This window comes from Podarcis melisellensis, assembly GCF_964234715.1.
Source record: "Podarcis melisellensis genome assembly, chromosome: Z".
Taxonomy (NCBI): domain Eukaryota; kingdom Metazoa; phylum Chordata; class Lepidosauria; order Squamata; family Lacertidae; genus Podarcis; species Podarcis melisellensis.
In genome coordinates, this window is record NC_138547.1 from 38,025,776 (window position 1) to 38,040,135 (window position 14,360).

The following is a 14,360-nucleotide window of genomic DNA, read 5'->3' on the forward strand; positions in this document are numbered from 1 at the left end:
AATAACACTTTCTAAAACCACACACTTACAAACACATGCTTACACCCTTCTCATGTACTCTCCCCTGTGGCTATATAGACACTTGAAGAAAATGACAAGTAGATTTGGCCTCAACAGAAATTCTGCCTTTGGTCTATAAGTTAATTGCAGTGTGTAAACACACAACTTGGTCACATCCACGCCATTCATTTAAAGCACTCTTATACCACTTTAAAGTAATGGTCCCTCCCAAAGAAACCTGGGAACTGTTAAGGGTGCTGATAGTTGTTAGAAGACCCCCTAGCAGAGCTACAAATCCTAGTTCTACAGTTCTCATGATTCCTTTAGGGAAGCAAAGTGCTTTGGTGTAAGAGTGCTTTAAATATATGGTGTGGATGTGACCAGTAACCATAATCATGAGTTATATGCACTCAGAGCACCCAGTGCTGTCCTCTAATTCCCATCAGCCCTAGCCAACACACCCATGCTCAGCTAAATATATTGAGGTAGCTCAGAGACTCAACCCACTGGGACCTTCGTAACTCCAAACCACAATGAAATGAGTGGCAAATTGGCAGGAGTACATGCATACTCGGATGCGAGACCCATTAATTCATGCAGGAGTGACTGTCAAGGGGAGTAGGATAGAGCCATTATTGGCCTCAAACTCTAGAGTAAAAGGTAAAGGGACACCTGACTATTAGGTCCAGTCATGGCCGACTCTGGAGTTGCGATGCTCATCTTGCTTTATTGGCCGAGGGAGCCAGCGTACAGCTTCCGGGTCATGTGCCCAGCATGACTAAGCTGCTTCTGGCAAACCAGAGCAGCGCACGGAAACGCCGTTTACCTTCCCGACGGAGCAGTTCCTATTTATCTACTTGCACTTTGATGTGCTTTTGAACTGCTAGGTTGGCAAACTCTAGAGACCTGAATTGAAATCCTGATCAGCCATGAAACTTGCTAGTTGGTCTTGCTGGGCAAGTCAGCTTTCTCTCAGTCTAACCTAAGGGGGGCATGGGAACAGGACAGTGGTGCTTGAGCTAATTAGATAAAGGTTGGGATACAAATGTGATACATAATAAAAATCATTTCACTCTCCTTTTGCCCTTTCTATTTCTCTAAATATAATTTTTTTAAGGGACACATTTCCAGTCTGAGAAATCTGTTAATTTTCCTGGTCATGGAAAGTTTTTAAGCCAGGGGCATTTAGATCTCCAGATAGTTAAACAAATCTCAGATCATTTTGATATGCATCAAGCCAATCATGTAAGTGGTTCACAATTAGAAACTGGTTGGAATGAATATTCATAATGCACTTGTTTCCAAAACAAACAGTGGTATTAACAGCCCTTATAAATAACTTATTGCAGAGCCGGAGGGAAACTTTTGAAACCTATTGAACCACAAGGCTGCATTCTTGATCCCTCTTCAGGCATCTAACATTATTTCCTGGTTTTCTCTCACTGCAAATCTATATGTTTGGAGGGATGCATGTTTCAAGTTTTTCCTTCTTAGCACTGAATATTTATCTGGTCCAGAAGGATGGTGCAAAGGTAACAACTGTTGTGAGAGCCGCCTACATTTTTATGTTGTTTTCACTTACATGCATTTTTCTGTACACTTTACCCCAATGTTTGCATTTTTGTAAATGCTAGGTAATTAGACAACTGTATTGCAAAATTCAGAAAAGTGCAAATTTTGAGGAAAGGCTACATTTCTGTTTACATGTCACTTCAGGAAAGGCAAATTAGATAGATTCACTTTTAGATCTTAATGGAATTTCATTTACACCACATCCCTACCCCAGCATGGCATTTTATCTGACCAGTATTAGCCCTGATTTAACACATCAGACTTTGCTTTCAGAATCCAGTAGCTCAAGCATATCATTCCTTCTATTTCCAGTGTTCATGGTGTGAGTGCCATTGCATACTTACCTAAAATGGAAACACAGGAGGGGGCTATCAGAAGGCTTGGGAGGGAGGAGCCCTAAGAAGTACAACAAATATTTAGGGGGAAAATGAGAGAGGCAAGCCCCAAAGTAGACCAATGAAGGCTGAGCATGCTCAGTGGCCACAGAATGTGGATCATTCTTGGAGGATCAGGAATGAAAAACTGAAGGAATGCCTGTGTGGCAAAGCAACCATACTTTAGTGCAGGCTTCCTCAGCCTCAGCGCTCCAAATGTTTTTGGTCTACAACTCCCATGATCCCTAGCTAGCAGGGCCAGTGGTCAGGGATGATGGGAATTGTAGTCTCAAAACATCTGGAGGGCTGAGGGTGAGGAAGCCTGTTTAGTGTGTGAAAAGCTAATACTGTAATTGTAGGAAGAGATTATCTGCATTCTAGAGGCAGCATGGGAAAATAATTCCTTGTGCTTATTACCACCTCCACCCCCACCATCATTGTTGGTATTGTTAAGACAGCTGACTTCAAAAGCTCAAGACTGTGCTTTATATTTAAAATAAATGGTTACACCTAACTTTCTAATATATTGGGGGTTTAGAAAGTAATTTAAACTGTCCTTCCAGCTTCCAGGGTCCCATCTGCATGATACACTTAAAGTAGTCTCAGACCACTTTTAACACACATGGTTCCCCAAAGAATTCTGGGAAATGTGGTTTGTTAAGGGTGCTAAGAATTATTAGGAGGCCCATATCCCCTTCACAGAGCTACAATTCCCAAAGTTTCCTCAAAGTTAATAATTTCAAGCTTGGCAGGAACATTATATTTCAGACATCAGTTGCCTGAATGAACAGAAATGCTTTTTAATCCCTCCTGAATGTTAATAATGAGAAAGACAGGTACACTTCACCATAAAGAACATTACACAAATTAGGAGTCACCACTGACATGGCTCTGTCATGAGTCATTGCTAGCTAGGCAACAGACAGCAGCAGAACTACGAACAAGGCCTCACACGCTGATTGTAGGGTACAAGGTGTTTGATACAAGGGACTTGCTAGTTTTGATACTTGGCTCCCAAGCTGTTTAGGGGTTTATACACAGTAATGGAAACTTGAATTGGGCCCAGTAGCTCACTGGCAGACAGTGCAGCGACACATAATGGCTGCCCCCCCCCCAATTAAGATAGCAGTCACATTCCACACAAGATAAAGCTTCCTGACCAAGGACAGACCTACGTAGATTGCATTTGAGTAGTCTGGACAGGATGGAGAACCTGGGAATAAGTTGCATTGAATTTAATATAACTTATGAGCAGACCACCAGACTGCACAAATAAGCTTCATATAATTGCTAATTTTGTTATTATGCCCCTTGTGTTCTATTAAATCTTGGCTGTCTTCTTTAATGTAGTGCTTCCTTCATAACTCTCTTTCTCTCTCTCTCTCTCTCTCTCTATATATATATATATGGGTTGGTCATAATGTTCTATGATTATGTGTTCTGAAGTTCTGTCTGTATCAATCACTAAGTGTGTTAACTGATTTCCACTTAAAATGTGTCAGAAAACTAGGTGAAGACTATTCAATAATTTCATTTTGGGGGTAAGTGGGGGAGAAACATTCTGGCATTTCAGTCATCTCATTTTGTCTGACAGCTTCCCTTTGGTAAGCAATGCAAATAAAAAGGAAGATTAAAAAGCTGGCGGCATATCTTTAGTGTCAGATGCTAATAATATTGTTCAGGCACCAAGACAATATTCACTTTATGCTTTTCAACATGTTGTTCCATGCTCCTGTCACTTCAGACTGTCTTACAACAATTTCCTTCTTACACTTGTAGCTACTAAAATATATTCTAACAGAATATATTAGCAATGTGAGTCAGAGGCAAGGAAGCTGTGGAGTTCTGGGAATTGCTAGACTGCAACTCCTACCATCCTTGACCATTGGCCCTGCTGGTTGGGGTTGATACAATCTGGAGTCCAACAACAATTGGGGTGCCACAGGTTCCCCATCCCTGATTTCCGTCATTGCAGCCCCTCCCTCCCAAAATAATGACCCAATTCAGATTATCCAAACCATCACTTTGATTATTTTGAAAGACTTTACATGCCTGAGGATCCTGTACTCCCCTTCCCCATCCTCTTCCTTTGCTTTGGTTTCACTTTTGAGCAAACCACAGTTCCCTATTATGAACTCAGGGAACTGTGTTTGTTCTAACCATGGCTTATTAACTAACTGAAGTTAGAACAAAGCAGTTCTGTAAGTTTGTTCTAAACTGAAAGTGTGAAGGTACAGGAGAGTGGAGCATGTAAGCCTGAAGCTTTTTCGGGATCATTTGTGATCACTGCAACCATGGTTTAGATCAGCATTTCAGGTGTTGTTGGGCTATAACTCCTATAATCACTGATTATCTAGGGGGCACAAAAAGACTGGCTTAGGTGATCAACTGAACAGGGTCATTATCTACGGCAGTTGATACCAGTGCTTGTTAGAAACTAGGAAATCCCTAATTTTAAATTCCTCCCTCTCTCCTTCCATGCTGTCTTACCATTTCACAGGTGTAAAAGAGACACCCACTGTTAATGCCGCCATTGCCATCATTGTCCAAAAAAACCCCACTCCCCTTCTTACCCATGGAGAAAAGTTAATCTCTGCTTGCTGTCTTCATTTACAATAGACCGTCTTGCTCTGCTTTAAAAGAAAACAGTAAATTTTAAAAAATGTTAAGAGGCTTTAAAAAAAGAAAGAAAGAACAAGTAAGACATGTCAAAAGCTCCGCCTTTTTGCAACCAGTGAGGTCTAGCCATGACCCTCAAAATGGTGATTCTCAATCCACCACCTGCAAGTGAGATGACAGCTTGTGTGCAGTTACTTTTGACCCATTCTTAGCTACAATTAGTGTGGGGTGAGTAGTTCTGTCTCCTCCAGGGGACCTGGTTATGGAGGCTAGCATGGATACCCAGTGGCCATGTACTCCTGGCACCACTGACTCAACTACACCTGATGGATTGTCACTGCCCCCTTGCAAGGAGAGGCAGGTGTGGAGTAGTTTGTTCATATTGCTGCTTAGAGGATTTATAAATTATATTGCTAGTAGCAATATCATACCTTCACAGATGCTGGGCAAATCCCAGCTTTTGAGCCTCCCCAGCCCTGAGTTTTCTACATTGCTTACCTTAGCTGTGATGGTCTTCTTCCACTTTTTCAGTATTTCTCAGATTCACAAATGACCTTGCTCCCAAATCTATGACAGAAAGCAGAAAATAAGCAATGCACCTGGTGGAATTACATACCACTGGAAGGAGCACATTCATACATCTGTCTCTCACACTGATTGGAGATGCAGTCACTTGTCCTCAGTTGGTGTGGTCCTGCCTCTATACTGTATTTAGAAACAACACAGTTGTGCATATGATGTCATCTGTCCCAGCAAACATGTTTTGGCATTTGAGGGCATATGAGCAAGCAGGAAACACGTTGTGAGTTTTTTAGTATGTTGAGGATCATTAACTTGATTGTGTCAATTTGCTAAAGTGCCAAGTAATGATTTTACAGGTAATTAGACTTTAACAGGCAGAAACAAATTTATGTCCTCCTTGTTTTTATGACACATGTAATGATAGATGTACCATCATGCAAGCTGTTGTTTCTAGGTACACAACATCTCTTAATGTCTTCAAACCAATGAAATATTACATGTCAGGAACTGATCAGTGACTGTATAAAACACATTAGTGGCTTTTTCTTCTTTTAGCTGCTGTTAATCGAAGCTCATTCGTCATGTCATAGGAAGATGGAATGTTTCAGGTTATTTTTTTGCTGTATGGAGAAATGGCTATGAACCTTTAAGGTCAAAAGGATAAGACAATAGTTTCAGGTTATTACAATTGCTTTCCCCCTCCCCACAATAGTTCAGGCCCATGTTGCCTTAATGGGTTTTGTGTTCATTTTTTCCCTTCTGTGTGTAAGTACTCATACTGACAGCAAGGGTAAAAGCCCCTGCTGAGTTTTTAGAGGATTGGTATGGTACGATGTTCAGTTGCAGGGAACCGTGTTATAATACTTGATCAAACAGGAAACTCTTTGAGTGACTTTGTCACTACCCTGGTAAACAACTTTTATCCAGCCTCCCCCAAACTGGTGACCTCCAAATGTTGCCAGATTCCAGTTTCCATATGCTCCAGCTCCATGAGGAGGACTGATGGGGGTTTGCAGTTCTGCAATATGTGGAGGGCACTAGGATGGGGAAGGCTGATATTATCCAAAGGTTAACACTAAATGTGGTCTGTTGCTTTATCCCTGGTTAAGATTCCAAAATATACAATGAACTATACCAGGGGTTCCCAATCTGTGGTTCATGAGCCACCACTGGTTTGTGGGCTGGTTCAGGTGGCCCATGGCATGCCCAATTTAAATAGCCGTTGTATTTTTATTGCTTCTTTTAGTTCTTATATTTTATTTTACTGTTTTAAATTTTGAATTGTATGGAATGCAGATTGTACTCAATTACCCACATGGTTTTCTCTCAATATAATATTCTTAGGCACATTTTCCTATAATGTATGCATTTTTTTTGTACTCATTCTTTTGTTGGAGAATGAACCACATATGAAAATTCAGAGAGGTGAGAATTTTGAAGGATAGCTGTATTAGGTAGTTTCTCATTAAAATGCAAACAAAATTGAATTTCTTAGCAATTTCTAGTTCTAGGTTACCTGGAGAGGCAGAGGTATTCCATCACTTCCTTTTGCTCTTGTTTGGGCTCTAGCCATCAGATGAATATGACCCACTCTCCTGCCTCCGCTACTGACAATTCAGACACAGGGGTTAATTAAAGATAGCACGATGGGCCTGCCTCGCTTAATTGCCCTTGTTACCCATTTTATCCTGGAGGGCAGAGAAAGAGAAAGGAAAATCCATACATCTATGTGCTTAAAAGCCATTTGTCTGTGTTTGTTCCCTGTTTCTCTGCCGTAGAGTGACTTGTTGTCAGTCAGTCCTGTTGTCAGCCTATTGCCTTGCGCTGAAATGTCAGCACTGCAACATACTTTTGTGAAGGCTGATGCTTGCACAAATGAAGTGTTTACTTCAATAGATTCTTACCTGTAATTATAATGTCACAACTCACAAAAGTGGAGTTAAACCTCTGTCACTATTTTTTATTATTATTGAAAGTGTTGTTTTTCCTGCCACAACCTCAAAGGTTTATAACTTTGGGGAAATGTTAGTAAAGGATAAAAAAAAGTTTAGCATGCAAACTTCTATAAGCCACCAGAGCAAGTCAGGAAATGTGTTGGCATGAAAGAACTGCCCATGAAAACCCAGCAAAGCTGTTTTGGGTGGAAGTATATGGTATATGGGGTGCCAAGGGAGCAGGGCGTGATTGGAAAAGTGTGCACACACCTGTAGGAAGAGAAGCTGATTGTTTAAGGGTATCCTAACAAGTCTCAGCATCCTTAGGAAACGTACAGTTCCCAGGATTCTTGGGGAAACCATGAATGTTTCACATTGTTGCTGGCTACCCAATCTCCAAGTGGCGCAAGATTCCAGGGGTTCCTTCGGAATGAGTGACAGTGAAAACTGTGGTGTCTTTATGATATTTGGTTTATTTACACACATATACAACCTGAGCCTACGATGGAGGGGTTCACAGCATTGACACCTCAAGAGAGCCTTGCTTCTCCAATGGCTATAGTATTGTATTCAAACTGAAATTAAGCATTACTCTGAATTTCTCACTCCCTGGCTTGTTGCTTCCAGCTTCTAGCTCACATCATTCAACTCTCAACTCTGGCTTTTGTATTTCTAACCAGCAGGCAGTTGAGGGAGTGGTCCCACCCATTTGCCATCTAGAACAGAACCACTTTCTTTGTTCCCTTAATGGCCTGTTATCTAGGCTCAGCTCACCAAGAAGCTATTCTGCCTTTTTCAGGAATTAAAGGGCACCCAGGCAAACAACCTACCCCACACAAAATTCATAATAATATAGTAAGAAACTGCTTTGAATGTATAGTGCAAATAGAGCTTGTGTCTCACCATCATCTCTACTCAAAGCTTGGATAGCTCTTTGAAGTACTTTTTTTAAAAAGCCCACAAGAAAACCTTTTTATTCAGTTTTTGACAGTCTTTTGTTATTGATTGTGCAGATATTGATTGTGCCATTTTGTGGGAAATGATTATTTTGGATTATATAGGTAACTAGTTCTGTTTTTCTGTTTGTATATATATTTGTGCATGATATGTAATGATATATATCTAGATATAGATAATGATTGTTTCTTGCATGAGGGTTATGTTCCAGGGATGGCACATCTATGCAAAAGCATGCAAACTCAAACCAACCCCTTGGAACCAATCCCTTTCTGGAGCTATGCTCCAAGTGGGCCTTGCCCCCCCCCAAAAAAAAGCAAGGCAGAGGGCTCTTTAGACTTCTGGGAGGTTCTTGTGAGACCTTCCAAGAGAGCTTTAGAGCCCAGTTAGCAAGTCTTGGAGCTTGAATTTTGTTTTGCCTCAGAAAACCCTCTGCAAAAGAGCTCTGAAGCTCTCTGCCTTTGGTTCCTTTGATTTATGTGATTTGAACCAGCTGGCCTTCAACAATGTAAAGTTGAAATTGCACATGTTAAACATCTGTAAGTTGTAATGATACTATGTGTGTATAGATATAGATATGGGGAAATGTGCCTGAGAAATAATAATAATAGGTTGTATCCAACACTAGTCCTCCTCAGAGCAGAACCATTGAAATGAATGGGCATTACTAACTTCCATTCATTTCAATGCATCTACTCTATAGACTTAATTGGATAAAACATGATGATGATGATGATGATGATGATTTATTTAGGGTGGGGGCTTGGAATTCAAATGGAAAAACCCATTTTCCCCACTCCTTTAATTTACAGTTAATTGGTAGTATCATAGTTGCTAGCTAGTTTACCAACTGTTTAGCAGAGAAGCTGAGTAATTACTTTCCATTAATATCAGAGTTCGGAATTTGTATAGCTGTCATTAAGACAACACTATGAGGGGCTTTCTCCTCTCTCTCTCTGGGCAAAGCCTAAGGGTAAATGAATGCTAATTAACCACACAAATGTCAGTTCCTTTTTGCAAGTGTCAGCCCTCAGCATGTCTACCTGGGGATGTAACCAGACTGGAAAAAATGTTATGCCATTGCTTTCTATGATCGCGGTGTGAAGATGATAACTGCTGTACACCGTTGGGAGCATTGCACTGTTCTAATGACTAGTGAAATCCCTGAACTGTAATAAAAATAATCAGTGAACAACTTCTAGTCTGTGTGGTACTCCCACCCCCACCCATAGGCTTCCATTTAATTGTCAGGAATTCTTGCCAATAGATCTCCAACTCTAACCATTATGTATAGTGCAGAAACAAGCAAACAAAGCGAGACAAAAGTGCAACTGACATTGCATTTTCCCTTCTGCCAATATCATCTTTGTTGCGTGAAAGGCAATATCTATCAAGCCAAATGAACTTGGCTTTCTCAGAATGAGTTAGCCCATGGTGTTAACACTGAGGTTTTATGCTGAAAAGATCCTGACCTACATTAAGCAACAGAATGATTTCCAGGACTTGAATTTCACACTGAGGCTTTTACTTTTAATTGAAAGGTGATATTGTATTTATTTAGTACATTTATGACTGCATTCACACGGCAGTTTATGCTGTTTCCCTAACTGTAAATTTCCACATTATATTTGAGCTTTCACAGAACATAAAAGCCAGTTCTGGAAATCTAGCAGAATCTAGTGGAAGCTTAGTCCTCATTTCCATGTTTATTGCTTCCTAGGGTGGGGGTGGGAGATAACCCTTAACCCAGAAAATTGAGAGAGCTAAGTGATGAAATTTGGTTGTAGTGAATAGTGAAGACTGGAAGCTGCAAGTCCACTCACCCCTTTTGGCGTTGCAGGACGCCAGAGGCTTCACTGGAGCCCCGACGAGGGAACTGGAACAGTGGTGCCCTTCCTGATAGACAGTGGGAGCCTAAGCCCCCTCTGCCTATCAGGAACTGGATCCTAGCCTGCACCAGGCTAATAGGGATGCAGGCTGGGGCTTGGGCTGCACTAGGTGGCGGAGCCAACGGAGCAGGTAGGCTTTGCTCGGGTCCACCCCTTGCCAGAAGTATTCAATAAAGTTGTGGCCTGTTTTAACCCACATACCAGCCTCATTGGTCTCTTATTTGCATGGGTTGGGGTATGGGGTATGGAAACCTGATACCTGGTCCTGCAAGCAGTGCAGGGTGTATTCACAGCAGTGCAGGCTAAACGCAACATACTCCTGCTTTGCTGCGAGTTGTACTCAGTGATTTTTTTGTGGTGGTACTCACCAGTACTGAATACTGACACCCAGGGCCTGCCCATTCAAAAGGCCAGGTGAGGAGACCACCTCAGGCTGCAGGATCCATAGGGGCAGCAGATCCCAGTATACCTCTTTATTCTCCCTTTGTTCCTGATGTAGATCTCCACTCACCCAGTACCTGAAGGATTGCCTTAGGTGCCAAAATGTCTTGGGCCAGCTCTGCTGACACCTAAGGCAGTGCTATTTTGTGCTGGCAGCTGTAGCACTTTTATCGAGTTATGATTACAGGCACCTCATGTAAAACAAACAAGCAAAAAAAGCACTGGGATTAAACCTTTAGCATGGCAGGCCCAGCCCTGTAGAACTCCTTGCCACTAGTACTTTGGCAGAGGTCATCCTCACTTTCTTTCTGCTTTGAAAACTGCACTGTTCAGACTGGTGAGTGTGATTTATTTATTTATTTACCAAGCAGCTTATCAATGCCTTTTTTTAAAAAAAACTGATCTTACAATTATATAATTAGATTTCTGTGTTGTATGCTGCCTTATGCTGCCTCTCTTTATGCTTTATAAATTTTTAATTTTTTAAAAGATCGCTTAACTAGAAAAAGCGTCCAATAACAACCAACTACAACATACACAACCAATAAAAACCCAAAGAAAGCAATTACAGGGCCTGGGTTAGTTCATGCAGGAAGAGGCGGTCCTTGAGGTACTTATGCTGAGTCAGCCATTTACCCATCCAGCCCAATATTGTCTACCATGACAAGAGCTAGCTAAAGCTTTGTGAGAAATCCTCTTTCTGCCTATCACCCGTCACCTGTTCCTTTTAGCTGGAGCTATGCAAGCGCTAAACCTTCTAGAGGCTCTCAGGGAATGCCAAGTAGGTGCTCTTCCACTGAACTATGGGGCCCATCCCTAATCCCCTAGATTTGGCAGGTGTGATGGGCTTGATAGCAAGTCCTGCTTGTGAGACACAATTTCTCCTATCATTGTTGTCATCCCTTCTTTTTCAGAAAACACAGACTTCTATAGCAAACTCTATTGAATAATGTAGCTGGCTAAACCAAGGCAGCCCTGAAGGAATAGAGATTGATCCAATAGACTGGAAGATGGAAGTGCAGTCACTCATGAATACAAAGTGTGATTGGGAGAGCTGGGTTGTAAGATGGTGGTTCCTTTTTTATTTTGTTGCATATTTTTGCTTCAGAGAAGCTCCTTATGAAAAACTCGATTTTATCTTCTTAGAATGTTCTGCCACAAGGGGGCATCTTTTTGTGTTGTTGTTTTTAAAAGGCTGTCCCCAGTGAGAGCTGCCTTTTTCTTTAAAAAAAAAACCCCTTTGGATTAATATTATATCATGATGTAGCATCATTCCAAGCGTGGGGGGAGGGATAAAATAGCAGCCACCAGTGGCTCCACCGTTTCTACTGTTGGTAGAGATGGGGAAAATTTGTTTCAGTTCACATTTAATGGCAACCTACATAATTCACATTTTAAAAGCCCACCAACTGATGCGCACCCATCCTTCAAAATTTGCACCTCTCCTAATTTTGCAGTGGAGTTCCCTCTTACAATACACCCCAGTTGCATCTGCAGCCTCTATGCTCTCACTTGCTGGTTGGGGTTCCTTACTGCACTACTGTGAAATTCTGTGCGTCCATAAGAACCCTACTCAATGGTTGCATTTCCAAGCAGACAGTGAGGCCTGAAGATGCAGACTTCCTTCAGCATAGCTGAACCTTGGGAGAAGGTGGGATGTACTGAACAAAAAATCAATCTGAGTACTGCTCATTGTGTTGTTAATCTCATATTAACCCACTGTTGATGTTTGAACAAATGGCATTATCCACACATACCTTAGGAATAGGTGTGTACTGTGGGAAGGCTCCTATTCAGACATCCCAATTGGAGTCCCAGAACTTGAGCCAGAACTTAATATAAGATGACCATCCCTTAGACACTAAACCTGACCGGGATGCTGACCCAAGGGCTAAATTATTACCATATTTTCCTAATGTTCTGACCTCCAAACTAATTGGAAACCAGATCCAGAACATGGCAGGTGGTTTTAAGGTTGGCCCAGTGTAAGTCAGCCTCACTGAGTAGGGGCACCTAGCTTACATTTTAATGTTTGTGCAACCACCTAGAGGTCTGTTGTCCATTAAGCAGTACACAAATTCAATAGTAACAATAATCCCCAGATCACATATTGTTATGATGGAGAAGAACTGTGTGTAACATTTTGAGGTCCTTAGAAGAATGCTGAGACTGGTGTGGGAATGCCATTATGGTCTTCATAACCTGTAGTTCAGCTCTAGTTTTCTGAATCTTCATAGGACCGATGAGATGTAAATTACTCAGCTGCATATTATTAATAATACTATCTATTCAATGTACAATACACCTGCTACCTTGCGCACATTTTGAAGGGGGTTAAACTGTTTCCTTTGGAAGAGGGGGAAATGTGTACTCAAATTAGCAGCTTTTGACGGCTTGAAGTTAATTCATCTAGGAAAATTGGATTGCACTTTTCTTATCAACTGCTGCTACCTTGATGTGGTTGTGAAAAATCCATTCCAGTTTGATAATTTCAAGTGACACTTTGAAAGTTTGCTAGTCATTGGCTCTTAATCATGGAGAGCTTTGATAACCATCAGCTGTGCGACAGGAATGTCACGGCCCATTTCTTTCAGCAATAAAAAAACAAAAAGGTAGCAAGCTCTTGCTGAATTTTGCTGTTCCTGTTTTTAAGGAAAAATAGAGCAGGTCTTTACTGACTTTTGCTATTGCTATAAAAATCTCTTTGGAGTGACTCTCTACATAGGAGAGAGTAGCACAGTAAGTTGGGATCAGTGCATGCTAAGAACTGGTGCAGATGCAGTAAAGCAACTGTATCTAAATGATGGTTTACAAATTACAGGATCACACTCCCCAGGGATATCCCACTATGGTCATATTCACACCATATATTTAAAGCACTATGATATGATTTCAAACAGTCATGCTTCCTCAAAAAGAATTCTGGAAACTGTAGTTTGTTAAGTGTGCTGAGACCCCTGTTCCTCTCAGAGAGTTACAATTCACAAATGGTTTAACAGTCAATCTCTTTTCACTGGAAACTCTGGGAATTGTAGCTTTGTGAGGGAATAGGAGTCTCCTAACAACTCTCAGCACGTTAACAAACTACAGCTCCCAGGGTTTTATTTGAGGGGGGGAGCCATGGCTGTTTAAAGTCGCATCATAATGGTGCTCTAAGGCATGTGGCTTTTCTGAAGTAAAGTGGGTGACTTTCTGGTTGTGATGCTCCACTTGCAGAATTCTCTGCTGATGAAAGTTCAGCTTTTAATGGAAATGTTTTCATTGCAATTCATTTGCACACTCTTTCCATTCAGCCCCAGCTGGCATGACCATTACGTTACTAGATCAGATTCAAGGTTCTTGTATTAATTTTCAAGGTCCTTAAAAAGTTAGGTCCATGATATCCTACAGACAGTATGATCCCTGAGATCTTTGGAGGAGTCTGTTGGTGGTTCCCCATGGCTGCAATGCAATGCACTCAGTGCTGAAAAACTAATCCTGTGGTTGTTTTTGTTGTTGTTGTTTAGTCGTGCCCGACTCTTCATGACCCCATGGGCCGGAGCACACCAGGCACTCCTGTCTTCCACTGCCTCCTGCAGTTTGGTCAAACTCATGTTGGTAGCTTTGAGAACACTGTCCAACCATCTCGTCCTCTGTCGTCCCCTTCTCCTTGTGCCCTCAATCTTTCCCAATATCAGGGTCTTTTCCAGGGAGTCTTCTCTTCTCATGAGGTGGCCAAAGTATTGGAGCCTCAGCTTCAGGATCTGTCCTTCCGATGAGCACAGTTTCCTTAAAAATGAATAGGTTTGATTTTCTTGCAGTCCAGGGGACTCTCAAGAGTCTCCTCCAGCGCCAGAATTCAAAAGCATCAATTCTTCAGCAATCAGTCTTCTTTATGGTCCAGCTCTCACTTCCATACATCACTACTGGGAAAACCATAGCTTTAACAATACTCTCTCCTGATTGAGATTATGCAGGTACCCTGCTTGCTGAACTTCAGGTGTATGACAAAGACTTTCTTATTCCAAAAGGCATATTAAGGCAGTGTTCGGTTTTATGATAACTCTATGTAT